The 27,065-nt window shown below is 54.6% G+C and overlaps 1 protein-coding gene across 5 annotated transcripts in view; it reads left to right on the forward strand.

Moving 5' to 3' along the window:
* The window catches only part of SMOC2 (SPARC related modular calcium binding 2), a 173,660-nt gene that overhangs the window by 19,261 nt on the left and 127,334 nt on the right, over positions 1-27,065 (forward strand). The window lies entirely within an intron of this gene.

Raw genomic sequence — 27,065 nt, forward strand, 5'->3', positions numbered from 1 at the left:
GGGTGAGCAGGGGAGGGGCAGAGAGAGAGAGGGAGACACAGAATCGGAAGCAGGCTCCAGGCTCCGAGCTGTCAGCACAGAGCCCCATGCGGGGCTCGACCTCACGGACCATAAGATTGTGACCTGAGCCGAAGTCGGGCGCTCAACCGACTGAGCCACCCAGGTGCCCCTCAGATTTAGTTTCTATAGTTTGGATTCTGGGTTGCAGATAGAAGGCCAGCCTTCACTCTTGTCGGCGGTGAGAGAGCGGCTCCCAGCCCTTTGCTCAGCCCAGAACTTCCGAGTGCCCTCCAGCGGGCGGGGCAGCGCCGGGTCGGGAGGGTGGCCGTGGCCAAGGGTCCGCTGGCTGCAGTCTGGGTCCGTAGGCGAGGAAGGAACGTCCGCTGGAGGCAGCTTCCAGAAGTCTTCGGAAGAAAGCATACTTTTCATAGCATGTGTGCACACGCATCTGTCCCAGAGGACGAATTCTCCAGGCCCGGGCTGGAGGCAGGGGACACCTGCAGTGTGTTTATGTCCCCGTGAGGCAGGACGGCGTGGGAAGGAGGCTGGAGGGGTGGGGAGGGAGGCCGGACACGAGGTCCTGCTCCTGGCCCGGCCTCCCCACAGGTGCCGGGGAGGTGTGGGGGGACGGGAGCTGAGCCAGGCCTGGGCCCGGGGCTGCCCCCCAACCCTCTGAGGAAGGGGGCTCCGGCTGGGGTTTGTCTCAGTGGCCGCTGGAGGCTCTGGAGTGACGGGTGGGTCTCTGAGCGCTCGGGCCGTGTCTCCGGGGTCGTGCGGCTCCTGGCCGTGCAGCCTGAACTCGTCAGCCCCCGAACCCGCATAGTCTGGCTGAAATGCAGATTGTTTCTTGCGCACGTGAACTTTATAATATGTGGGCTGCACGTCCACGGAGCTGTGAAAATTGTATTTCACTTTCAGTGTCTTACTGAGTTTATCCAGACACTTTCTTGTCGATGAAAGATATTTTCCTTTCGACGGCCCTGCCGTGGGCGACTGTTTTTCAGACTTTTCTTAAATCCTGTGTAATACCTGTTACATGAGAAGATTTACTGTACGTGTGATGGAACTATAGGAAAACTTGCAGGCTCCTGTGTATTCTGAGAAGGCAGCAGTTGTGTTTTCTGCTTAAATAACAAATGCATTTGGACAGATAGATGCTTCAGAGCACCTCCAGGGAGCTCTCCGTGCACGCTTCTGTTCCGTGGCTCAGCTAGCACATGCTTGTTTGCTCAGTGCCGACACTGAACAAAATCGGAGGCCGGAGGCGACGGCCGGGACCCTGACCCAGGTTTGTGCCCAGGCCGACGAATGGAAGCCTCCGGGCCGTCCTGTCCCACCGTGGTTAGAGCAGGTGAGGAGTGTGTGAGGTCCGCCTGTCTGCAGCCCTGCTGTGCTTTGAGACGCCCGTGGTCGCAAGTGCGTGTGGGCTGCTGGGGTTAGTGACCCTCAAGGCCCTGCTCTCAGCTCGTGGAGACGCTCCGTGGAGACCTAGACCCGCCCCCGGCGTCTCCCCGGCACACGGATGGCCCGCCGCCCCTCAGCGACTCCGAGCGTCGGTGTTGACTCTGGAGTTCTTTAGCGCAGCTCTCCCTTCTGCGCACGCGGCAAACGTTTCTGAAGTGCCGCGTTAGTCTTACTGATAATCCTGCTTTCCCGTGGTCTCAGAGAAAACGAGCTGTGGTGTAACCAGCCGTGACAGCTAGGTCCTGTCAGCTCCCATTCTGGACATCTGTGTAGGGCAGGTCTGTGCCCCCCCCCCCCCCCCCCCGGCCCCACTGACTATTAAAGGAATCTTGACCCCGAGCTAAGGATCTTCAAGGGTGTCGTGTCTGGCTTTTGTAGCAACATCAGGGGGAAGTGGTTTCAGTAGTGCCGTTGGAAACCTTCTGGAAATTTCTAAGCGAGCAATGCGTTCCCCAGTGAGGAAAGTGGAGCAGGGCCCACAGTGGGTGGGCCTTGCTGGGGGTGACCGAGTGTGTTTTGTAAACAGATGCGGGCCCACCGGTTTACACAAATGTGAAGGTTTGGCTGGTTGAGGGCAGGAGGGCTTTAGAATTCACAGGGTCAGGGTTTGGATTCGGAAGCGATTTTCTAAATCTTTCTGTTTGTGCGTGGTATCCTGAAATCAATAAATGTTAGCCGCTCCAAGCACCGTGCAAATTCAGGCCCTGCACCAAAACCCACATCACAGGCCTTTGTGGTAAAAATCAGCAGGGCATCAGCCTCCCTCCCAGCGTAGCTGGTTCTCGAGATGACATTTAGGAAGACAGAGAGCGTCTCCCACATCGTGCACGCTGCCAAGATTCCTGATCTGCAGTCTCACTGGAAAGGCTTTCTCATCCCTTCGAGAAAGTTGAATGGAAATTTCCAGGCCGTTCAAGGAAATCGTGCCTGTGTCTCTTTCCTGGTCTCGGGGCTGGAGGGCTATGCTAGACAGTAACGTTCTCTAAGCTCGACGTGCTCGCAGAAGATACACACACGACTTGGGGATGTCCGTTTCTTCAAAGCTGGCCCGAGTGAGCGTGTGCTAGGCTTGCGATAAGAGCTGCTCACAGAGCGAGCGGGGGCTGGTACCCACCGGCCACCCAGCCACCCGCCGTGTGGAGGCGACGCGGGCCTGCGCCCACGCTGAGTGCCCCGAATCGGGGCCTGTGGGCTGGAGCCGGGACACCCTTCACGTGGGGTCTTCTGGGAACCCTCGCGACTTGACAGAAACAAGGCTCTCGCCCTTCCCTTTGTACGACACCTTTTCCTTTTCGTGGAGAAGACCCGCCCGCGAAGCCACTTTGCCACACGGGTGGTTTGTTGTTTTAAAAACCCAGTTTCGGGGCGCCTGGGTGGCGCAGTCGGTTAAGCGTCCGACTTCAGCCAGGTCACGATCTCGCGGTCCGGGAGTTCGAGCCCCGCGTCAGGCTCTGGGCTGATGGCTCGGAGCCTGGAGCCTGCTTCCGATTCTGTGTCTCCCTCTCTCTCTGCCCCTCCCCCGTTCATGCTCTGTCTCTCTCTGTCCCAAAAATAAATAAACGTTGAAAAAAAAAAAAAAAAAAAAGAAAAATTTAAAAACCCAGTTTCTAAACTTGGCCCCCGTGACGCTGCTTTGTTCGGTGTTGAACGAGTATCACCAAAGTTTTGAGAAATGTTTCTATTCCAGGATCCCACAAAGTGTCTCTCTGACATTTTATTTTTCAATGAAGTCATACTGAATGCATCTAAGGCCGCAAATCCCAAGACGCTGAAGATTAGCAAGAAGTCTGGATTCTCTCCACGGCCGTCTGGGGCACTTCCAGAATAATTTTTACCAAAACATAAAAAAGGGCAAGAAGTAGCAAATGTGAGGTTCTAAGAGATCCTTATATGTGCACCTTGTTGTCTCCGTTCGGTTTTATGGAAGCGCTGACGTTTCTGTGCAAATAGTTTGTTAAAGGGCTCCCTCCGGGAGCGCAAAGGCACCGACGTGAGTGGTGGCCGGGGTGGCAGGGGCTGCCGTGGCCTCCGGGCGTGGCTGCTGCAGGCAATCGCCGCTCACACGGACTTCGTGAAACTTTCCGCTTTGTCGTGACAGCAGACTGCTGTTGCCTGTGGCGCCTTGATCTGCCGGTGACGGTATGATAAGGCTTCTGCCGAATGAGATCTTAGACGTGATCCGCCATGCGAAAGGCTGGAAACGCAGGCCCTTCCCCTCCAAGGCGTGAATGGGGCCACGCTGCAGAGAGAGGCTGGTTTCTCGGGAACAAAATCATTTTTTGCGTGTGTTTCACGTTTTAAGCTAACGCCGGAGGGCAGACGGGGGAATCCCCCCCTCTTACTGGAAAGGACCGGGCGGGAACGCGTGTGCCCGCAGAGCCGTCTGGTCCCGGCCCCCTCCGCCCCTGCTGCGGGCCCCCACGCTGTCCTCTCTCTGCTTCGCGGGTCACCAAGGGCGAGCTGCTGACTTCGGGCACGGGCAGAGTCTGTGCCGGCTGTTGCCCCCTGGGACCGCGACTCCCCCGTCCTCTCGCGGACGCGAGTTTGGCGTGTGAGGTCTCCGGTCTGGTCCCCACGCCCCGGGGTGACTGATGCTCGGGTGCCACCCCGGCCCTGACGGGGGAGGGTGCAGGGACCCAGGCCGCCGCGGCCCCCCTGGGAGGGCGGCCGCGGGCAGGTGGACCGGGCCCCTGGTGACAGCGGGGGGGGGGGGGGGGGGGGACGCGTGGCGTCAGGAGCGGCCGCTGGTTGGCGCCCGGGGGCCTCCCCTGCTGCGGGGGCCTCCCCTGCTGCAGCCGCCGCCCGTGTTTGTGCCCATCCGCGGGTCCGCGCGCCCTCACTGCCGCCTTTTCTCCAGGTGTGCGTGAGCGTGTGTCCGGGTGTGGGTGTGAGCGCGTGTGTAAGGGAGTCTCTCTGCGCCCTGCGACCAGCACACAAACCGTGTGGGGCCGGGTGCTGGGTCACGGGCACGTCCTCTCGTGCGCCGGTGGCGCGCTGGCTGGTCGGCCCCTTCCTCCCACACATCAGCACCTCCCAGTGTCAGGAAGGCGGCCCCAGCCCCTCCTTCACGCGTGGGTCGCGGGGGGACGGCTGCCTCCCGAGTGTCACAAAGGGAGGGTGCAGCTCACCGCCCCGCTGGACCCCAGTCGTGCGCGAGGCTGAGGCTCTGGGGCGACTTCAGCAAGCCCACGGCTTCCTCCTTCTGAGGTTTCCCCGGGGCCCGGTGGCCACTGCCCCCTCCCGGTGTTTGTCCCAGCGCCGACGGGTCCTGTTCACCCTCACGCCCGGGCCCCCGTCCTGCGCTGAGCCCTCTCTGCTCTTTGTCTGGCGCTTGGTCCTGGCCCCTGTGCCCTCTGCACACCCTACCCTGTCTCTTGTTTAGGCCACAACGTCCAAGTCTTCAAACAGCACCTGCCATCCGATGATTTCCAAGCTTGTCCACGTAGCCGAACTCTGGATACGCATCCAACCTCCTCTTTGACGGCTCCGCGGCCAAGACCGCTGTTCACAGCTGCACGGGCTGCGCACTGGACGAGTCCCGGGCCTGTCGCTGACCTACGCGGTGCAGCACAGCAGTGAGTTCAGGATGGCGGCTCAGAAGGTGGCGGCTGTCGTGACTGCTGTCGTTCAACTTAGAAAGCCTGGAGCAGAGGACCGACTTAGCCGTGAGCATCTCCTCAGCCTTCCGGGCCCTGGACACCTGCCACCGCCGGGACGTGGCCGCGCGCGGAGCGGTTCACACGCTGCGGCCTCACGGCTGGGACGTGCTACTCCTTCTTCGTTCCCCTCGCAGATGGTACCGCGCTGCTAACTGCACGGAAAGCCGGCATCTTGTCCCAGGACTCAAGGTTCAGACACGCTGGTAAACAGAGAAAAGGAGGAACGTGAGCCAGATTCGGCCGTAGTTTCAGATCAGACCGCGTTGTACGGAGCGCCCGCTCACGATGCGGACTTAGGTCGGATCACGTCCCGTTTCAGAGGCCCGTGGAGACCGGAGACGTTGGGGTCGGAAAGGCTGAGGTCCCCATGTGGCTTTGCCCCGGGGGACGTCGGACTAGACAGCTTCTCACGTCCTTGGTCTCCTCGCGCGAAGAACCCCCGTGGCCTCTCTGGTTCTGGAGACGTCGCACGCGGAGGGCAGCTGGCGTCCTGTGCAAACATCACATTTTAGTGCCTTCTTCCTCTTCCCCGTGGAAGCCGATTGAGCTCGCCCGTGTACTTGTTTGTGAGACATTCGTGGCTGTGCACGTGCACGCGGCAATACCCGATGAATACCACATCCCACATCCCGCTCCGCTCCCTGGTGCACGGGGGGAGCGAGTCAGATGTGCACGTGGAACTCGGTTCCATAAAAACGCGTGGAAGCCTTGGGAGGCGAGGCGTTGAGGTCCTGCCTGGGAAGGCGGGGTGCGTCCTGGGGGTGACGGACGGGAGGCCAAGGTTAGCTTGGGGATGTGGGGGCCCAGCATCCCAGCTGGCGGGGGGGTGGGTGCCCTAGACCCAGTAGGACAGGCAGGAGGGCAGGAGGAGGAGGTGTTTGGGACCAGGCTTTGGGGGTCTCGGGTGTGATGGCCAGTGTCTGTGGTGTGATGCTGGATGCCAGGCTTCTCGCACGTTCCGTGTCCCTTGACCCCTCAGTGGAGCGGCAGGGAGTTCATGGGCGCGAGGAGCTCGCCTGCGTAACGGGAGAGAAGGGGGCTTTATCCCACATGCTTGCATTTGTTCTCGGCCATCCAAGCTGTAGAGGGCAGCTGCAAAAACACGGAAGAGTCGGCTGTGTGTCAGATTTGGGGGGTCCATCCGGATCTGGTGGTGACAGGGCTGACACCAGTGTGTCTTTGGCACGTTTTACCGTGCGTGGTTAATGACGCGTTAGCTGAGATGGTGACTCGAAACGTATTCGAGGGGCGCACGACGTGAGCCTGCCCTGTTTCACCGAGCGTTTGGGGTGTTTGTTCTTTGCTGTTGCTTTTAGTAACTCACACTTTTTTCCTACTTTGCTATCGACACACGTCCACTGGGTGATGGGCAGGCACATCCTTACCTATTTGCCATAGGTTCGAGGTGTTTTATGAGTTAAAAATAAAGTGTATAAAGAATGGTGTTTTAAAAGAGAGGGAGCCCAGATCCACTGCGGGTATTTGGAAAAGAGAGCACGTCGATCTCCTGTGTTATCGTTACCCAGAGACTAAACACGGGTAGAACTTTGCAGGGCTGGCGTGTTGCGGTCTTGTCTAGTGTGCGTGTGAGCGTGGGGTGCGTATAAAATTGGGATCCATTAGGGGCGCCTGGGTGGTGCAGTCGGTTGAGCGTCTGACTTCAGCCAGGTCACGATCTCGCGGTCCGTGAGTTCGAGCCCCGCGTCGGGCTCTGGGCTGATGGCTCAGAGCCTGGAGCCTGCTTCCGATTCTGTGTCTCCCTCTCTCTCTGCCCCTCCCCCGTTCATGCTCTGTCTCTCTCTGTCCCAAAAATAAATAAACGTTGAAAAAAAAAATTAAAAAAAGAACTTCATAATAAAAAAAATTGGGATCCATTCTTCACTTGCAGTTTAAATATTCTCGTTTGAAACTATTTTCTATGCCTTTGTGTGATTGTAATGGATTACCATATTTTTGATGCATGCACGTAGAGCCGTTTGTTTATCCGGGCCTCTCTTGTTGGGTATTTAAGTCTTTCGGGTTTATTTGGCTATTCGAAAGAATACTGCAGCGAGCAAAACTTGCATGAACGTGTGCCTTTCTGATTTTTTCTTCACATATATTGCGGTATGGAATTGCTGTGATCAACGTTTTGAAGGCTTCTAATACACATTACAGAATTAGTCACGGTTTCCGTGTCTGTGAAGCATTTGGCACCGTTGGCTCTACTTGGAACAAGTCACCGCTTAAAGCTCAGAATCAGCAAATCTGCTTTCCTTGGTTTTTGATCTGAGAATCTATGTTTATTGTAGACTTCTGTGTGCCGTGCCGCTGAGGACTTCACACCTTAAAAAAAAATTTTTTTTTAATGTTTTATTTCGTTTTGAGACAGAGACAGAGCATGAGCAGGGGAGGGGCAGAGAGAGAGGGAGACACAGAATCTGAAGCAGGCTCCAGGCTCTGAGCTGTCCGCACAGAGCCCGACGCGGGGCTCGAACTCACGCACCACGAGATCATGACCTGAGGGGAGGTCGGACGCTTAACCGACTGAGCCCCCCAGGCGCCCCAAAAGGACTTCACACCTTTAACCAAGGTTGAACCGAATCTAGTTATTTCTGGGTCTTAGGTCAGTGAGCTTTAGAAGCTCGGCCCCCGCAGTTCGTTTCCACGCACTTTTCCAATCCCGGGGTCACTTCGGAGCAGAGGGGCTCAGACCCCGTCAGGGCAGTCTTTCCTGTGGACACCCCAGGCCACTCAAGGACCAGACTGGGAATTGCACAGATCGACATCCAGATCCGTACGTGAGGCCACTGACCACACGCCCGCTCAGTCCTGGCCTCGTACCTCGGACCCCGATCACCGCTGTGCACCTGTTTGATCTGCACGTGCAGATGTGTAGTTTGGGCCCGTCGTGGGTGCTTTGTCATGTGCTGCATATTTAGATGGGCTTCCAATCATTTCTTTCTCATTTGTAAGTGTTTTTATAACTTGTTTCCTCCACCAAGAGAGTTGACAAGTACAGTTGGAAGTTTTGGACACATAACTGAGCACTTTCTCGTTCTTTTGCGGACGTCTCCGGGCCTGGTCAGCAAAGAGGTGAGGGAGCAAAGCACACGTGGTGAACAGAGGTTATAGCTCTTCGCCGCGTGCCCTGCTGTCTGCTGCGGGGATGGCGGCCTGGCGGAAGAGAGTGCGTGTGTGCGCGCAAGGGAGGGTGGGGAATGTTCTAGACGTGATGTCCTCAAAGCGCTCTTCCCGGGGGGCACCCGGGTGGCTCCGTCGTTTGAGGGTCTGACTCTTGATATCAGCTCAGGTCATGATCCTAGGGATTGAGCCTCATGTCTGGCTCTGTGCTCCGCACGGCGCCTGCTTGGGATTCCCTCTCTTTCTCTGTCCCTCTGCCCCGCTCGTGTGTGCATTTTCTTTCTCTAAAAAAGGAGAAGGACCCAGTAATTCATTTTTGCTTTTAATTCCCTTGCCTTTGGGGATGTGTCGAGTAAGAGATTGCTACGGCTGAGGTCAGAGAGGTCTTTTCCTGCTTCCTCCTCTCGGGTTTTGATGGTTTCCTGTCTCACATTCAGGTCCTTTATCCATTTTGAGTTTATTTTTGTGAATGGTGTGAGAAAGTGGTCTAGTTTCAACCTTCTGCATGTTGCTGTCCAGTTCTCCCAGCACCATTTGTTAAAGAGGCTGTCTTTTTTCCATCGGATGTTCTTTCCTGCTTTGTCAAAGATGAGTTGGCCATACGTTTGTGGGTCTAGTTCTGGGGTTTCTATTCTATTCCATTGGTCTATGTGTCTGTTTTTGTGCCAACACCATGCTGTCTTGATGATGACAGCTTTGTAGTAGAGGCTAAAGTCTGGGATTGTGATGCCTCCTGCTTTGGTCTTCTTCTTCAAAATTCCTTTGGCTATTCGGGGCCTTTTGTGGTTCCATACGAATTTTAGGATGGCTTGTTCTAGTTTTGAGAAGAATGCTGGTGCAATTTTGATTGGGATTGTATTGAATGTGTAGATCGCTTTGGGTAGTATTGACATTTTGACAATATTTATTCTTCCAATCCATGAGCAGGGAATGTCTTTCCATTTCTTTATATCTTCTTCAATTACCTTCATAAGCTTTCTATAGTTTTCAGCATACAGGTCTTTTACATCTTTGGTTAGATTTATTCCTAGGTATTTTATGCTTCTTGGTGCAATTGTGAATGGGATCATTTGGAGAGTGTGATGCTAAGTGAAATAAGCCATACAGAGAAACACAGGTACCATATGTTTTCACTCTTATGTGGATCCTGAGAAACTTAACAGAAACCCATGGGGGAGGGGGAGGAAAAAAAAAAAAAAAAAGAGGTTAGAGTGGGAGAGAGCCAAAGCATAAGAGACTCTTAAAAACTGAGAACAAACTGAGGGTTGATGGGGGGTGGGAGGGAGGGGAGGGTAGGTGATGGGTATTGAGGAGGGCATCTTTGGGGATGAGCACTGGGTGTTGTATGGAAACCAATTTGACAATAAATTTCATATATTGAAAAAAAGAAAAAGGAGAAGGAGAAGAAAAGGGAAGGGAGGAAAGAAAGTGCCTTCCCCGAATACACGTGCTGTTTTGAGATGAGATAAAAGGCCTCTGAGCAGAAGTAGCACGGCCACCTCACCCCCTCCCGCAGCCCGTGCTCCGCAGGCTTGTCCCATGCCTCTTGGCCCAGCTTCTCCGCGAGAAAGACATCTCCCCCGACCCCACCGCTCTCATTTCTCCCCCAGCACGAGGGACATTTGTTATTCTTCATTCTGTGGATGTGCGGCAGCCACGCTCTCCCTGGCCTCCAGTGAGGCAAAGTGGGGCCGTGTCACCTGTGTGCCTTAGACCTGCCGTGTGCCTGTTGCTGGACGTTAGGAGGGATGCGTCGAGTCTTAAGCCACCTCTCCTGGACTTGGAGACCTTCCGTCCAGTGGGGAGAAAAGGCATAAAGACACGGAATGAGCAGAGAACGGTCTGGAGTATCTCTACATCCTGTGTGCTTCGTACCGTGACCGTCGAAAGAATTCGGATAAAGACAGGGTGACTGTGGTTGGGCTGCTCTGCCATGGCATGGGGGGGGGGGGTGAGGCAGAGGGTTAGTAGAGTCGTCAAAGCTGTGTGACTTCTGCCCGTACGGAAGGTCAGCGTGGATAGGTAGCTTCATGAGGCAGACAGGAGAGTGGCCTGAAAGTAGGTGTTTCTAGAACGGGATGGAGATGATACCCTGGAGTCCAGTGTCCGTGTGTGTGGTGTGGCCACAGGCTGACGAGAACGGGGTTCGTCTGGGGCGACAGTCCGGCTGTCCTTCGAGCACCACGAGCCGTCTGCGGGACAGAGAGTAGCCGTGGGGGGTCGGCTCGCCCTCTGTCTGAGCTCGGAGAGAGAGCTGGGGCTCCAGTGCCCAACGACGTCTGGTTTTGAACCGCTCGGGTTTACGGAGGATGATGCCACCGTTGACCAGCAGGTAAAGATCCTGTGCTTGATTTATATTAGCGAGAACTGGAAGACCGTCGTGCGTAGTTGATCATTTATATCAAAATGTATTTATAAGCTACATTTATGAGGCGTCTCTGCTCCACAGAGTAAAGGGAATCAAGAGGCGGAGAACGTTAGTAGGTTCTGTGTGTCAATAATACCATTCAGGAGTTTTCCTACAGGTTCCTCTGACTCTTGGTCAAATCCAGAGGCACCGCACGTAAGAGATGAATTCTGTGATGTTCTGAGTAGTGCCGAGCCACGGAACGTCTCGGAATGAAGGCAAGACTTAGGACGGTGCTCCCCTCCTCAGTGGATCGTGCTGGGCCGTGAAATCTCCGTCTTCCCCGAGTCCCGCTGTGTGTTCCCTTGTCTCGGCGGGGCCCTGGGGCCAGCCCGGTGTTCACCAGAGGGACGCAAGTAAGGGAATGGCTTGCGTGACCAAAGTGGCTGAAAAATCTAACGACACATCAGGAAAATAAAGTCGGCAGCTAGTCGGCTCTGAAAGCCACGCTTCACCCTTTGCCTGCGACCCTCGCGTCCCCTCCTCTGTTCCTGCGTGTCACTTGTCACTTGCAAAGACAGGGAGCCCAGGTGGCGAGCAGGGCCGCGGAGGCTGGAGGTCTGGGCTGGAGCGGCCTTGGTCTGAAAGAGTATCAGTCTTGGAGTCGCCCCTGTGGCCTCCTGCCCCAGAGCCACGACCACACGTCCAAACCCGTGGCGAGTCACCGGTGAATCGGTGACAGTGCTTGGGCCCACCCGTGAAAGCCTGGCTCCCTGTTTGGTTTGCTCAGATTCTGTTGTGGCTGACAAGAAAAACAGCCCAGGTTCCAGCTCTCTGCCGGCCAGTCCACGTCGTGACTTCTCGTGGCAGAGTAGAAGTCCAAGAGGACCTGTGCCTCCGTGGAGCTGCCTTTCCCGGGAGGGGGGGGTCGTGACACCAGCCCGTGGGGGGGCGGCCGGCACACGGTGTACTTCCTAGCACATCAACCCCTCCCCCCCCCCAGTAGACTTCTGACGTAGCAGTGTCTGGGCCAGGGCACGGCAGGACTCGGGGACAAGCGGTCGGCCAAAAGAGGTCTCGGATTTTGAAACCTTGTGAGACCTGAGAAATCGCTTGATGCCCCAGTTTTATAAATGATGATGTCCGCCTGGAGTCGGGATAGACCCATCCCAGGGGCAAGTCAGGTGTAGTGAGGGCAGGTGGGTACACACGGGTGCCGAGCTGCTGGCTTGTCAGGGAGGCAGCCCGGGGTGGGCACTCGCTTCTCACAGGGCATGTCCCCCTGCTCAGTGCCCTTTGCCTCGGCCACACACGCACAGCAGCCAGGGCCGAGGGGCTCTGGGGTTTGCATTCCCCTCTCACGCTGGGGTGGGACATGGAGGGGAGCCTCCTGCACCTGCCTGAGTGTGTTCATGTATCACTCGAACAGGGCAGGGAACATTCTTTCCTCGTGAAGGGTGACCCCGCGTAACTCTGGGTGGGTCACGCCTGAGACGGGAAATATTTCTGGATCATCTTGTAGACTCCAAAGCGGGTCAGGCCAGGTCACCGCAACTATTTCTCATATCAGGCCTTCCCTATCGTGTATTTGAGCTGCGCGGTGTTCTTGATCTGGGTCCACATGACGCCGGATGAACTAGATTAATGAAGAAGCCAGAGATCAACAACGCTGAACGGAAAATGGACTTTAGTTTATTAAAATCACAGCATAACTTGTGTATGTGAAGTAATGGATTAACGGATGCTAAGGTAGTTTCCCAAGCACACGGAGACCGGCATGAGAGTCAAGGGCAAGAAGGACGTGTCTTTCGGCACCGGCGTTTGGGGTCAGGGAGCCCTGAAATCCTCCTGCGTGACTCCCACTGAGTCAGGCCGAGCTCGTGCGTGTTCGAAGATCAAAAATGTCATGACTTCTCATAAAGCGTTCAATGAAAACTTAAAGCAAGGCATTGATTGGATGCTCGCGTTACAATACACGCACACGTGAGCTGCAGGGACGTTTCAGTCTTCTCAGACACGGATGCAGAAAAGCCGTTTGAGTTTACGGAATTGTGGTTTTACTTTGCTATTTTCCAAGAGCAACTGTCCTGTTGGCCGTATTAGAAATACTGAAGCCAGGTGGGAACTCACCGCGGAAGATTATAAACCCGGGAGAGCGCTCCGCGCCCGGTGGCTTGTGTCCTTCCTGGAGCAAATCTGGATGCCGCTAAGTAATCAGCAGCACCTTCCGTGACGGCCGGAGCACCAGGCACATATCCCCCAGCCCTTCTTCAGTGAACCGCCGTCCTCACTCGAGAAGCGAGGGTCCTAGTGTATGAAATTCCTTTGATTAACTAATCTCTTTGTATTTTAGTTCCTTCTGGTGTTGAATTGGCCTCTGGAGTTACGGATGAATTTACTTAAACACAATAACGTTTTCTTTTACTCGCGCATGAAACACCGCAGGTTGTGTTTGAAGGGAACATTCCTCGTGGAGGCAAAAATAAGGCCCCTTCCATCTCAAGCGGAGATGCCCCCCGTCATTAGGGATGCGGGTTTCAGCTTGCCCTTCCCGCGAGAACGCTCGGGGCCCGGACGCTGTCCCCCTTCAGTCAGAACACGCACAGGTGTGGAGTCCGCTGGGTTCACGGACTCTCATCTCTTCCCACGCTGGCGTCCCTTCCAGCTCCCCTTACGTGTAGATCCAGAACTCTCCAGAGGCCGGAAGGCAGGGCCGCCCGGGCCCAGCCGGTGTCTGCACTCACACCCCCTTCACCGCTCCCGGCTGATCAGATCTGATTAGTCGGACGCCGGCCAGGTCCGTCCTCAGGGTTGAAATCAGTGGCCATCCAGCACTGGAGGGGCCACGCTGGCATCCATCCACTGCCCCACGAGATTAACTGAAAATGATTATGGAGCGAGGTCGGTTTAGCTAAACAGGCTTCTCTGTTGGTTCTGGGAGGACAGCGGCCACGGCTCAGCGACACTGAGACACCATGTGCAGACGGCAGGGCGAGGGGCTCCCCCGCGGAGCAGCGTGTCCAGGCCGCCGACTACACCGCGAGGGGCGTCTCTCGTGTCCCCGTGTGCCGCCGGGCCTTGCTATGGTCCAGCAGGACCATCCAGGGGAAAATGCACCCGGGACATTGTCCTGGGCCGTTCGTACGTTGTTGGGAAGGTAGTTCCAAGGAGACGTCACAAGTTGGAACAAAGACGACGCGAATGGAGTATTTAGATGCTCGGAAGTGATCTCGGGGAGGGACACGCGCTGAAACACTGATCCTTACTGGCAGCGATTTGTTAAAAACCCAATTCGCGTTACTTTGTGTCAGATACTGCATAGCTTTGCACAGTGGTGACAGTTAGTGTTTTATGAATGGTCTACAACTCCGGGTGACAGGTTTCCAGAACCAAAGGAAAACTTCAGAAAATGACCGTGTATAAAGATACCTTCAGAATGGACACTGCTGTGAAAAGATTTGGCCCTATAATAGGATCATAACTTAAAATTACGTGAGTTTGAGATCTTGATATCGAAGTTCTAGGTATATTACCCCTCGGTTACTTAAAATCAGTGTTAGACAAGCAAGTTGCTGACGCGGGGATGAAAGTATGTAAATCCTGGTTTTCTTCCCCAGTGAGATGACAGCTAAGAACACCCGTCTCATTGGACCCGTGTTCTAGTCTTGAAGTGCCTTTGTTGCTGCTGTTGTCCTCACTGGGTTTGCCGACCGGGGTCGTGTGACAAGAGCTCCTCACGGAATCACCCTTCCGAAAATGCAGCCGGACCCCGTGCAGCGGCCACGTCTGTGGGTTCTGTGCGTCAACAACCGTGGACCAGTAACTGTGGCGTGTTACGGGTGTGGATGCATTCTAATTCTATCGGAGCAGTCCTAAGTTAAAGTTGTGTCTCTGTTTCCATCATAAACCTCACTGTCTGCTCAGTCTGACATGACTCCAGGCATGCTGGTCCAAATCTTGGCAAGTCTGTTAAATAGTCCTACCAGATGCTGTGCAGGGTGGCGTTCCCCCTGAGACGTTCCCAGGGGCTGTATTTTCGGTGTGATGGCAGAATGCAGCGTCTGGGGCCAGGAGGCGGACCCGTGGGGCGGGCACCGTGGCAATCCTGGTTCCACCCTCGTTAGGGGACCTTCAGGGACACGAGTCTACTCTCTCTTCCTCCCTCCCCTACTTTTCCGAATTTAACACCTAGCGTTTCTCTGGACTTTCAGTGAAATGCTTTACTACGGAGAAGGAACCTGTCAAAATCTTTTTGAATAAATGAACCCACACTAGAAATATTTCCTGGACACGTCGTCACGGCCAAGAAGACGGGAGAAACTTGATGAGGATGTTGGAACTTAGCAGTGCCTCTGACTTAGGGTGGAACTGATTTTCTGGGGCCGGGAGCCCCAGGACGCGGAGCAGACGTAATCTGAGGGTGTCTGTCTCCTTATGCTGCTGTTCTGTCCTGCTTTCTCCCAAAGCCGGTGCAGCCGCAGGCCGGAGCAGTCCAGTCCCCGAGCCAGGCCACCAAGGGTACAGCCGCTGATCGGCCCCGCCCCCCCGGGGCCTGTCTGGGAGCCGGAAGTCCCTTGGCCTTGCCAATTCGGGGCATTGGTTCCTGGCCCCTAATCAGCCAGGTGTGTCCAAGGATGTGTAGAGCCGTGTGGATGTGGACTTGCCTCCCGGCAGGAATTTCGGTCTCTAAGTGAGCCACGGAATTAGGGGCTCTGTACACCGGGGACACCCCCACCCCTCCCCCGCTCTCGGGACTGTGCATGTCTGGGAGCACCCCCACCCCCGCCCTCGGGACTCTGCACGTCCGGGGAACATCTCCACCCCCCCCCCACCCTTGGGACTCTGCGTGTCCGGGGAGCACCCCCACCCCCCACCATCAGGACTCTGCACTTTTGGGGAGCACTCCCACCCCCTACCTTCAGGACTCTGCACGTCTGGGGAGCACCCCCACCCCTCCCCCACCCTCGGGACTCTGCATGTCTGGGGAGCACCTCCACCCCCCACCCTCGGGGCTCTGCACACCTGGGGAGCACTCCCACCCCCCTACCCTCAGGACTCTGCACATCCAGGGAGCACCCCCACCCCTCCCCCACCCTCGGGACTCTGCACATCCGGGGAGCACCCCCACCCCCGCCCTTGGGACTCTGCACATCCGGGGAGCACCCCGACCCCCACCTTGGGACTCCACATCCGGGAGCTCCCCCGCTGGAGGCTGTGGGGTCTGGGAGACCCATGGTGGTGGGTTTGATTCATGACCTTGCCTGTCTGGCACTGTCTGATGTTAACCCAGGGCCACAGCGGCTGATTCCAGTCAACATCGTGGGGCTGGCTTCCAGAGTTCTGACATTTTCCTCCTTGGAGAAACCCGAGGTTTTCTTTGTGTCTCTTCGGGACATTTAATTTCTCTGTAAAAAGTGGACCATGTGCATATTGCTTAGAGTGCCTCGTGGGGAAGGTGACTGGTCGGCAGTGACCACGGGGACTTCTGGGTGTGTGTCCTGAGTGTCCCCACGCTCACCCAGGCCATGTGAGGCCCCCAGCCCCCCGGGGCAGAGTTTCCTCTCATCCCGGCAGGCCCCCAGCCGCCCCTCACCTCGCTCGCTGCTCCTGAGCTCGAGCCTCAGCCCTGAAATGCCCTCGCGTCCTGCAGAAAGGACTGTGGTCCCCTGCAGTCCCTCCCCCTTCCCTTTCCTCTTCCCTACTCCTCCCCCTCCCCTCCCCCTCCCTTCCCCTTCCCTTGTAATTAAGGCATTTCTCTCTGCTCTGTAATTAAAGGTGTTAATTTCAACATAATTTTTTCCAAAAGAAGATTCTTTTCTCGGCATTCTGGATTTGCGTCATTACCAGTAGAGCCACGAACTGATTTTTATTTGTGTTTTTGCGACTGTTCTAAAAATTGGGCTTTAGGGACCAAGGGGAGGGACGAATTCTGCTTTACCCCTCGCTTCTGGATGGCACTGTGGGGAAGCTGTCCTCAGCGATGGAAACGCTCTGTCCCCTGCCTTCAGCTCCACACACAGGTGCTCTGGGGGACTCAAAGCAGCTGTGCAAGGGAGCCCCTGGGTTTCGCATCCCGTCTAATTTTGGTTCATCTCCATATAAATGGCTGCCCGTGGCTCACGGTCTCTGTACTGGGCTGTGCCGCTCCAGAGGGCCGCGGGCTGCGTGATCCAAAGGTTCTGGGCGAATTGCAGGTTTGTGCCTCCAGCTTTCCAGATCTGCTGAAACACGGTTTGCCTGTGGGATGTAGGAAGCCCGCAGACGGGGACAGGGGGCCGATTCTCCCGCGTTCGCCCCTCCGGGAGCGGGATGCCGACGCCCCGGGCCGAGGTGTCGGGTGACGGACTCCAGAAGCAGCCGCAGCTGGCGAGTGTGGGGCTTCCAGAACCGTTCCCACCTATCTCAGAGATTGTACTGGTGCATTTCAGCGATGATGATAGTTTTCGATGGTGGCATAACTGCTTTGCAGGTTTCAGATGCTGCATTTCAAACGACTGCGAAGAGAATTCCCGTGGAAGGATCCCAGGCCTTGGCTATCTCGTAACATAAACCAAGACTGTTAAAAAATGTGAGGAATCTGTTCTAATGTGTAAACCAAGGTGAGAGGGGAAAAGCCGTCTCCCTCTTCTGATGATGCCCGACATGAGCAAGCGCCCGTCAAGCCAGAGGATGAAAGCCCAGGAGGGAGGCGGACGGAAGGGCCACTCTGTCACCGACCCTCCAGCCCCTCCTCCATGCTGCCTTCTGAGGTTTCTTCCAGAAAACTGGTCCGTGTGTGGGGTGGATATCGTAGCCCCGGGGCCAACACCTGGAGAGAGACGACCCAGCCCCAGAGCCTGCGGGTCAAGGACCCTACTGTGTGTGCTCATGGTGTGACCTCCCCTGGGACCCTGTGTCTCTTCATCGGTCACGTGAAGATCTGAGCGTGGTGTCCTCTGAGAGCCTTGGTCTCTTCATCGGTGCTCCCGAGGGCTTTCCCCCTGACCTCCAGGCCCTGGCAGTGTTCCTTCTGAAGGGGACGCCTTTGCACTTGCCCCTTGGGCATGCGAGCAAAGGGCATTTGGCTCTTTGTGTCACAGGGAAGGGCTCTGGCTTTTTTGCACCTGTTTCTTTCACCTGGGGGTGTGGGAGTCGTGTTGGTGGAGACGAGCACGGGAGAGATGAAGGTGTCCTTGTCCGCTCTTTTCCTCCACGAAGTGCTCCCCGCTTGTGCCCCGGGAGCACACGCCTGCCTCCGTGGCGGGTGGAGCAGGATTCTTGCCGCCCGGGACCCGAGGGGGCCGTCACGGGAGCTTGCGACGCCACGGGAGCGCTCGATGTCCGGCTCACTCACGTGGCACGTCCTTGTTAGAACCTGCTTTGTGCGCGGGCTGTCCGGAGAGCCCCGCGGGAACCAGACCCGTGACCTTGTTAGCAGCTGAGCGTCCCTGCTGGCCGAGTCCGTGTGGGGCGCACGTCTCGTCCCAGAACGGGTGAGACGGTGAGCGCGGGGCAAATGGAGGGCTCGCTGCAGCAGGGAGCGTAGGCGGTGTTTCGGACACCGCGTGGGTCTCGGGACGCTGGCGTTCGGGAACCGGACCCTGCTTGGTCTTCATCCGGAGATCGGGGGTCCCTGCCCCTAAGGCGGGGTACTCACCCTCTGTGCTTGAACGCAAACGCGGGAAGCGTGTGCGAGGCTTCCTGGCTCGTCCCGTCCCGCACGCCTGCCCGGGTGGGCTTCCTGGGGCCGCGTGGGCAGGTTGTGTCCCGCTCTTCCTGTCCCCCGTCCCCCTCTGGCCGCGTCTGCAGCGGGAGCGGGTTCGCTGCGGAGCGCGTGGTCCCCGCGGAGGTCTGGCTGGGGAACGAGCGATCTGGTGTCTCAGCTTTGGGATGCACTCCCCCTGCCTTGCAGGCTACTTGGTGTCCTCTAACATGCACTTTAGTGTAATTTGCTCTAAATGCTTTGAAATGAGCAGGAGCCTGGAGAAAGGAACTGGCCAAACGCCTCGGAAAATGTCGTTTTATCAACGGAGTGGATTCGATAGCCCTAGGGAAGCGGGGGCCCAAAGCACCACAGCCGCGGCCCGTGGCCCCGGTTAGCTGCCTCCCAAAACGCTGGGGCTCCTGGGGGCTCCGGATCGTCTGGAGCCCGTCTCCAAACACCGAGGCTGGGCCGTCAGGGTTGCGCGGCAGCACCGTGAACACCCGCCCACCGGCTTCCCACCGCCTGGCCGGGGAGCACCGCCGAGAAGCAGGGTCGGGGCCCCGCACACGGGCGATTCCCAGCGCCGCCCCGGGCCTGCAAAGCAGGGGCTCGCTGCTGGGACGGAGGCCAGGCATCCGCTCGGTCGGCCAGCTGCCCAGCTGACCGCGGTGCCGCCGAACTGCGGGGACCCCGGCGTGCAGACGGCCAAGGTCAGGACACCAGCTCTGACATGGGCCCCGTCTGATTCCCAGGTTGATATGTTTTTCTTTTTTTGAGCTCCTGGAACACATATTTTATGTATGTATGTATTTGTTTTTATTTTATTGTATTTTATTTTTTACTTATTTTATTTCATGTTAGTTAACATGTACCGTGGTGTTGGCTTCAGGGGTGAAATTCAGTGATTCATCACTCACATACAACACCCAGTGCTCATCCCAACAAGTGCCCCCCTCCCACCACCCACTTTCCCCTGCCCCTCACCCACCTCCCCTCCGTCAACCCTCAGTTTGTTCTCCATAGTTAAGAGTCTCTTGTGGTTTGCCTCCCTCTCTGTTTTTATCTTAGTTTATTTTTCCTTCCCTCCCCCTATGTTCATCTGTTGTGTTTTCTGAATTCCACATAGGAGTGGAATCATAGGATACTTGTCTTTCTCTGGCTGGCTTATTTCACTTAGCACAATACCCTCTAGTTCCATCCACGTAGTTGCAAATGGCTAGATTTCATTCTTTTTCATCGCTGGGTAGTATTCCATCGTGTGTGTGAGTGTGTGTGTGTGTGTGTGTGTGTGTGTGTGTATACATATATATACACACACCACATCTTCTTTATCCATTCATCCATCGATGGACACTTGGGCTCTCTCTGTAGTTTGACTGTTGTTGATAGTGCTGCCCTTTTATGTTTACACACTTCTCACTTAAACTATTTTAACCTCTCAGTGGGAATTGATCTCCAGGTAGAATACTTGTTTTGGTGCCACTACAGGGCAGATCTGATGTCTGGGCTTCTCTGTGCCTCAGTCCGGAGACGTAGGAAGTGCCCACGAGATAAGGAGTGTGCCTCAGAGGGTGGCAGAGAGACCGTGAAGGTGTCAGGGTGGAACCCAGGCTTGCTCGTTCTGATGCAGTCACAGCAGACAGTGCCCAGTGTGAGTCTCCCCTCCTGAAGTTCGAGTGTCTCTCTGTGGCCTTGGCTCTCCATCATCCCTGCGCCCTTACGTCAGTTTGCTCGAATACCTTCTCCTTCCTCTGCAGTGTGTCCTAGTAATTCCGTAATGGGTTTCCCAGAGGTATATCAATACAAGCATTTATTGAGCACCAACTGTAGACCAACTGTGTGGCTGGGTTGCCAAGGCCGCACAGACGAACGTACATCGTCTTTACCCCGTCCCAGGGGCTCTGAGCCGTTGATCGGATGTCCACTGTGAGGGTTTCCTATGTCCCAGCCTTGGCCTGTTTCACAAGGCGGGAGCCCAAGAAAAACACGTAAATCGTTGCGTATTCATTTGGCACGGTCCTCGATGCTTCCTGGGATTCTGGACAAAGAACTGGGACTTGGTTGTAGCTTAAACTAATGAAGATTGAGCCCAAGGTCCAGTGGACCTTCTGTAAACACTTTGAAGTGATCCAGATATGGTGAGACCGTTTGGTGAGAGGGTGTGATGTCTAAGACTGGGAGTTCGGCTGCATGGAATCTTTATGGGGTATTTGTAGAATCCAAATCTGCCGTGGGCAGACAAGTCAAATCTGGTACTTGGAAATAATGACAGATGTCGACTAAGGTGATTTTTTTGTTGCTCCCAAAGTCTCGCATTAAGGTTACACCGTCTGCACGGTATTTTTTTAAGAAGAATTTTATAATAACCATGTTCTCATGGAATCTCACACAAACATAAATCTGGAACAACGAATAACCCAAGAGACTTCTTGACTTACCTCCGAGAAGTGCTAAAAAGAAGCAAAAATACATGAATATTGCAGTTGCTATTGATGTGGAAGCAGGCAAGGAAAACAAAGAAAACGGAGGTGTTTGGGGAAAGGGAAGAGATTTGCAGAGCAAACAGTTCAGCACAACACGTGGCCGCCCTGAGTCGGGGGCTGGAGCCTAAGTCTCACCGTACGGCAGGTGGGGTCCATGAAGGGGCTGGAAGAGCTCCAGGAAACAACAGGTCTGGGGACCAAAGTCAGCACAGAGTCTCTAAAAACACAGAGAAAGTCTTCTGTCAGGGCGCCTGGGCGGCTCAGTCCGTTGAGTGTCTGACTGTTGATTTTGGCTCAGGTCATGATCCCAGGGTCGTGCGATCAAGCCTTGGGTTGGGTTCTGCAGTGAGCCTGGAGCCTGCTTGGGATTCTCTGTCTCGATCTCTCTCCCTCCTTCCCTCCCTCCCTCCCTCCCTCCCTTCCTCCCTTCCCCCTCTGCCCCTACCCCTCTCGTATTCTGTCTCTCCCCGCCCCCCCCCCCCCAAATCTATGTTCACTCAAACAGTGAAGGCAGCGTGGTAAAAAACAAGAAAGATAACGGTTTCTAGGCCTCCTGATTCCATCACAGTGTGTTTCCACGTCACTCCCAACCACAAGAAGCATCTAGAACCTGCGTGCCCCAGCATCTCAGCGAGGCTGTGGGGACTGCGTTTCCCCTGGCTGCTTTCAAGTCCTGAGAGGTCTGTGGTGGTCCCACACAGGGTGGAGAGTTTTCCTGGGGTTTGCTGCTCACACACGTGGCCTCAGCCTCTGTATCACCCCATCCCACATCTGTCACCCCATCTTGGGTCCTCCTGTCACAGCACCCCTCTGCATTGACCCTGAGAGAAGGACTGACCCTTCATTTTCTTCCTGACTCTTCCTTCAGAAACCTGCTACTTTCTTTTGACCTGGTGATCGCGGGTGGCCCTGGATGGTGTGGTGATTACGGGTGGTCCCAGAGGACCTAGTGATCATGTGTGGTCCCAGATGACACGGTGACTGTGGTCCCAGGTTTGCTGCCCTCTAAATTGTAAATTCTACAGGGGCAGGCCCTCCATTGAGCCCCATCTTCCTGGAGATGAGAGGAGCTAGGCAGCAGTGACTGAATAATTATTAGGTAAGTTCACTTAAAGCTGCATCTGAATTGGCTTATATTACTTCGAGGGAACGAATGAATGAATGAATGAACAGGTGAGTGAACGCAACGGCAGTGTCTCCGGGAGAAACGCCTACAGTGGGCTGTGCTTCCCTTCCCCCTTGAGCGCAAGTCGTAGACTTTGCGAGATCTCCACGTCGGCATCGTGGGTTTCCATTCTCTCATTTGCTAACAGCAGGGAAGGCTCAGGGCTGAAAACGGAGACGTTGCTCCTTAGAACGGGCTTGCGTTCGTGACCTCTCACACCTGTCCTTCAGTTGCTCTCAGAATTACTTCCTCTGACGCGCCAGCCAGCGGTGTGCAGGCATCCCCACCCCCTGACCGTGCTCCTGTCCCGCCCGATCCCCAGGGTCAACCTCGTCTGCAGAGGAAGCAAACACACTTAGGAGCTAAACTCACTGCCTAGTGGCCTCCGGGTTAGAAAGTTGATGCTTTTGCGAATCTTACAGCTGGAGACCTACGTATTTCTTGATGTTATGCCGTAGCATAAACAGTAGAAAGAAGTCTTGAATCAATCTCACTGTGGGAGGATCCATCCATATGCAGACTTAAGGGATGCTTTAACCCATTCCTTTAATGGTTGGATCTTGTTCTAAATTTCCCTCCGGCTTATACCCTTGCTTTAATCAAAACATAGACCGTGTTTTGACCCATTTGCATCTGACCTGTCTGGCGTCCATGCAGGATCTCTCCCTCGGTGTCTGGACAGACACAGCGTGGGCACCCCCTGCCGCTGTCCTTGCCGTCAGGCACACGGCACTGCTTTGTAAAGATAAATGACATGGGGACCCCTGCAACTCTGAGGTTTTCCTTAAAATAGTGTCGCTCAAGGTCCTATTGATTCCTTTCTAAACTTGGCAGATTACCTTTTATCTGAACTAGTTTGAAGACCCTCAACCAAGTTCTTTTAGTAGAGTGAGTTCTTGGGGTGCCTGGGTGGCTCAGTGGGTTGAGCACCCGACTCTCGATGTTGGCTCAGGGCGTGATCTCGTGGTTCCTGGTCCTCAGACCTAGCCTCCTGTTGGGCTCTGCACTGACATCGCGGAGCCTGCTTGGTGGGGATTCTCTCTCCCTCTCTCCCTGCTCCGCCCCGCTCTCTCTCTCTTTCTCTAAATAAATAGATGAACTTAAAAAAGTGAACAGTGAATTCTTTAAACTAGGACTGTTCTATTTCCCCTTAAGTGGCCTCGTTGAAGAACACAGCCCTGGTAAATGCACTGTCTCCTTGGAACATAATTGCTGTTAAAAATGGGAAGGGGGAGACACGTGCGTGAAGTGTGTGTTCTCTCATTTCTGACAAAGAATGGCTCCATTGTTAGTTCTGCACCATTAAATTATCAAGAATTATGGTCAAATGCCAAATGCCCGAATACTAGGCTTTTTTTTTTTTTATTGTGCCTGGGGGCGGGGCTGGTCCTGAGATCTCACAGGCTCACCTGTGCTCCTTGTTTCCTATATCGTCTCTGTCTCTCTTTCTGTCTTGTGTCTGCCTCTCTCTCTCTCTCTGTCTCTCTGTGTGTCTCTCTCTGTCTTGTCTCTCTGTCTTGTCTCTGTCTCTGTCTTGTCTTTGTCTATGTCTCTCTCTGATTCTCTCTCTGTCTTGTCTCTGTCTCTGTCTTGTCTTTGTCTATGTCTCTCTCTGATTCTCTCTCTGTCTTGTCTCTGTCTCTCTGTCTTTTCTCTGTCTCTGTTTCTTTGTATCTCTGTCTTGTCTCTCTGTGTCTCTCTCTGACTCTCTCTATCTTGTCTCTGTGTCTCTCTCTGACTCTTTCTGTGTCTTATCTGTCTGTGTCTCTCTCTGTCTCTGTCTGTCTGTCTTGTCTCTCTGTCTTGTCTCTGTGTCTCTTTCTGACTCTCTGTCTTGTCTCTCTGTCTTATCTTTGTGTCTCTGCCTCTGTATCTTTTAAAATTTTTTTTTCCACGTTTTTATTTATTTTTGGGACAGAGAGAGACAGAGCATGAACGGGGGAGGGGCAGAGAGAGAGGGAGACACAGAATCGGAAATAGGCTCCAGGCTCTGAGCCATCAGCCCAGAGCCCGACGCGGGGCTTGAACTCACGGACCGCGAGATCGTGACCTGGCTGAAGTCGGACGCTTAACCGACTGCGCCACCCAGGCGCCCCTCTGCCTCTGTATCTTTGTCTTATCTCTATCTCTGTGTCTCTCTTTGTCTCTGTGTCTGTCTCTGACTCTCTGTCTTGTTTCTGTCTTGTTTCTGTCTCTGTCTTGTCTTTGTGTCTGTCTCTGACTCTGTCTCTGTCTTGTCTCTGTGTCTCTGTCTCTCTGTGTTGTCTCTGTCTCTCTGTGTCTCTGTCTCTGTGTCTATCTCTGTCTCTCTGTCTTGTCTCTGTCTCTCTGTGTCTCTGTCTCTGTGTCTATGTCTCTCTGTCTTGTCTCTGTCTCTCTGTGTCTCTGTCTCTGTGTCTATGTCTCTCTGTCTTGTCTCTGTCTCTCTGTGTCTCTGTCTCTGTGTCTATCTCTGTCTCTCTGTGTTGTCTCTGTCTCTCTGTGTCTCTGTCTCTGTGTCTATGTCTCTCTGTCTTGTCTCTGTCTCTCTGTGTCTCTGTCTCTGTGTCTATCTCTGTCTCTCTGTCTTTTCTCTGTCTCTGTTTCTTTGTATCTCTGTCTTGTCTCTCTGTGTCTCTCTCTGACTCTCTCTGTCTTGTCTCTGTGTCTCTCTCTGACTCTTTCTGTGTCTTATCTGTCTGTGTCTCTCTCTGTCTCTGTCTGTCTTGTCTCTCTGTCTTGTCTCTGTGTCTCTTTCTGACTCTCTGTCTTGTCTCTGTCTCTGTCTTATCTCTGTGTCTCTGCCTCTGTACCTTTGTCTTATCTCTATCTCTGTGTCTCTCTTTGTCTCTGTGTCTGTCTCTGACTCTCTGTCTTGTTTCTGTCTTGTTTCTGTCTCTGTCTTGTCTCTGTGTCTGTCTCTGACTCTGTCTCTGTCTTGTCTCTGTGTCTCTGTCTCTCTGTGTTGTCTCTGTCTCTCTGTGTCTCTGTCTCTGTGTCTATCTCTGTCTCTCTGTGTTGTCTCTGTCTCTCTGTGTCTCTGTCTCTGTGTCTATGTCTCTCTGTCTTGTCTCTGTCTCTCTGTGTCTCTGTCTCTGTGTCTATCTCTGTGTCTCTGTCTTGTCTCTGTCTCTCTGTGTCTCTGTCTTGACTCTGTCTCTCTGTCTCTGTCTCTCTGTGTTGTCTCTGTCTCTCTGTGTCTCTGTCTCTGTGTCTATGTCTCTCTGTCTTGTCTCTGTCTCTCTGTGTCTCTGTCTCTGTGTCTCTGTCTCTCTGTGTTGTCTCTGTCTCTCTGTGTCTCTGTCTCTGTGTCTCTGTCTCTCTGTGTTGTCTCTGTCTCTCTGTGTCTCTGTCTCTGTGTCTATGTCTCTCTGTCTTGTCTCTGTCTCTCTGTGTCTCTGTCTCTGTGTCTCTGTCTCTCTGTGTTGTCTCTGTCTCTCTGTGTCTCTGTCTCTGTGTCTATCTCTGTCTCTCTGTCTTGTCTCTGTCTCTCTGTGTCTCTGTCTCTGTGTCTATCTCTGTGTTTCTGTCTTGTCTCTGTCTCTGTCTCTGTCTTGACTCTGTCTCTCTGTCTCTGTCTCTCTGTGTTGTCTCTGTCTCTCTGTCTCTTTCTCTGTCTCTGTGTCTATCTCTGTCTCTCTGTCTTGTCTCTGTCTCTCTGTGTCTCTGTCTTGACTCTGTCTCTCTGTCTCTGTCTCTCTGTGTTGTCTCTGTCTCTCTGTCTCTTTCTCTGTCTCTGTGTCTATCTCTGTCTCTCTGTCTTGTCTCTGTCTCTCTGTGTCTCTGTCTCTGTGTCTATGTCTCTCTGTCTTGTCTCTGTCTCTCTGTGTCTCTGTCTCTGTGTCTATGTCTCTCTGTCTTGTCTCTGTGTCTCTGTCTCTGTGTCTATCTCTGTCTCTCTGTCTTGTCTCTGTCTCTCTGTGTCTCTGTCTCTGTGTCTATCTCTGTGTCTCTGTCTTGTCTCTGTCTCTGTCTCTGTCTCTCTGTGTTGTCTCTGTCTCTCTGTGTCTCTGTCTCTGTGTCTATGTCTCTCTGTCTTGTCTCTGTCTCTCTGTGTCTCTGTCTTGACTCTGTCTCTCTGTCTCTGTCTCTGTGTTGTCTCTGTCTCTCTGTCTCTTTCTCTGTCTCTGTGTCTATCTCTGTCTCTCTGTCTTGTCTCTGTGTCTATGTCTCTCTGTCTTGTCTCTGTCTCTCTGTGTCTCTGTCTTGTCTCTGTCTCTCTGTCTTATCTCTATCTCTGTGTCTCTCTTTGTCTCTGTGTCTGTCTCTGACTCTCTGTCTTGTTTCTGTCTTGTCTCTGTCTCTGTCTTGTCTCTGTGTCTCTGTCTCTCTGTGTTGTCTCTGTCTCTCTGTGTCTCTGTCTCTGTGTCTATGTCTCTCTGTCTTGTCTCTGTCTCTCTGTGTCTCTGTCTCTGTGTCTATGTCTCTCTGTCTTGTCTCTGTCTCTCTGTGTCTCTGTCTCTGTGTCTATCTCTGTGTTTCTGTCTTGTCTCTGTCTCTCTGTGTCTCTGTCTTGACTCTGTCTCTCTGTCTCTGTCTCTCTGTGTTGTCTCTGTCTCTCTGTCTCTCTGTGTCTGTGTCTCTGTCTGTCTGTCTGTCTCTCCCACATGACACCGTCAGGGCCCAGCTGTGTGGTGTGAGAGGAGGTCTGTCTTTGCGGAAGGACGAGGCAGGGACGGAGCCCCGAGAAGCTGGGGGTGGCATTTCCGGGGGGCCGTTCTCCCTCCGGGACAGCAGGCCGACGCGTCGGCACCTCCCAGGAGCTGGGTGGCCCCCGGGGGCGGCGCACGTCCGGGGCCGCAAAGTTAAAACACATTTTGGGCAAAGCGGAACGACCGGGCCCGGAAACTCTGTGGCCAGAATTCAGTCAGACGTTCTTCCGCGCTCGCTTCGCCCGGGTTTGAGCGCAGGAGCACGATTTGCACGCCCCCGGGAAAGCGGCGACACCTTTCCGCCTGCTTTTCTCTTCCTGGTGAGGCTCCCTGGGCTTCTGGACCCATTCCCGCGTGTCCCCCATTGCCGACTCTGAAGGGGACAGGCCCTGAGCACGGCGCTCTCTGGCTCCGCAGGTGTTTCCGGGACAGACCACACCACGTGCCCCTGCTCATGCGGACGCGGTGCCCACGGGAGGCGGTGACGACCTTCAGCGCGGGGCTCGTGC

The sequence above is a fragment of the Leopardus geoffroyi genome, chromosome B2 (genome assembly GCF_018350155.1).
Source record: "Leopardus geoffroyi isolate Oge1 chromosome B2, O.geoffroyi_Oge1_pat1.0, whole genome shotgun sequence".
NCBI classification, from domain to species: domain Eukaryota; kingdom Metazoa; phylum Chordata; class Mammalia; order Carnivora; family Felidae; genus Leopardus; species Leopardus geoffroyi.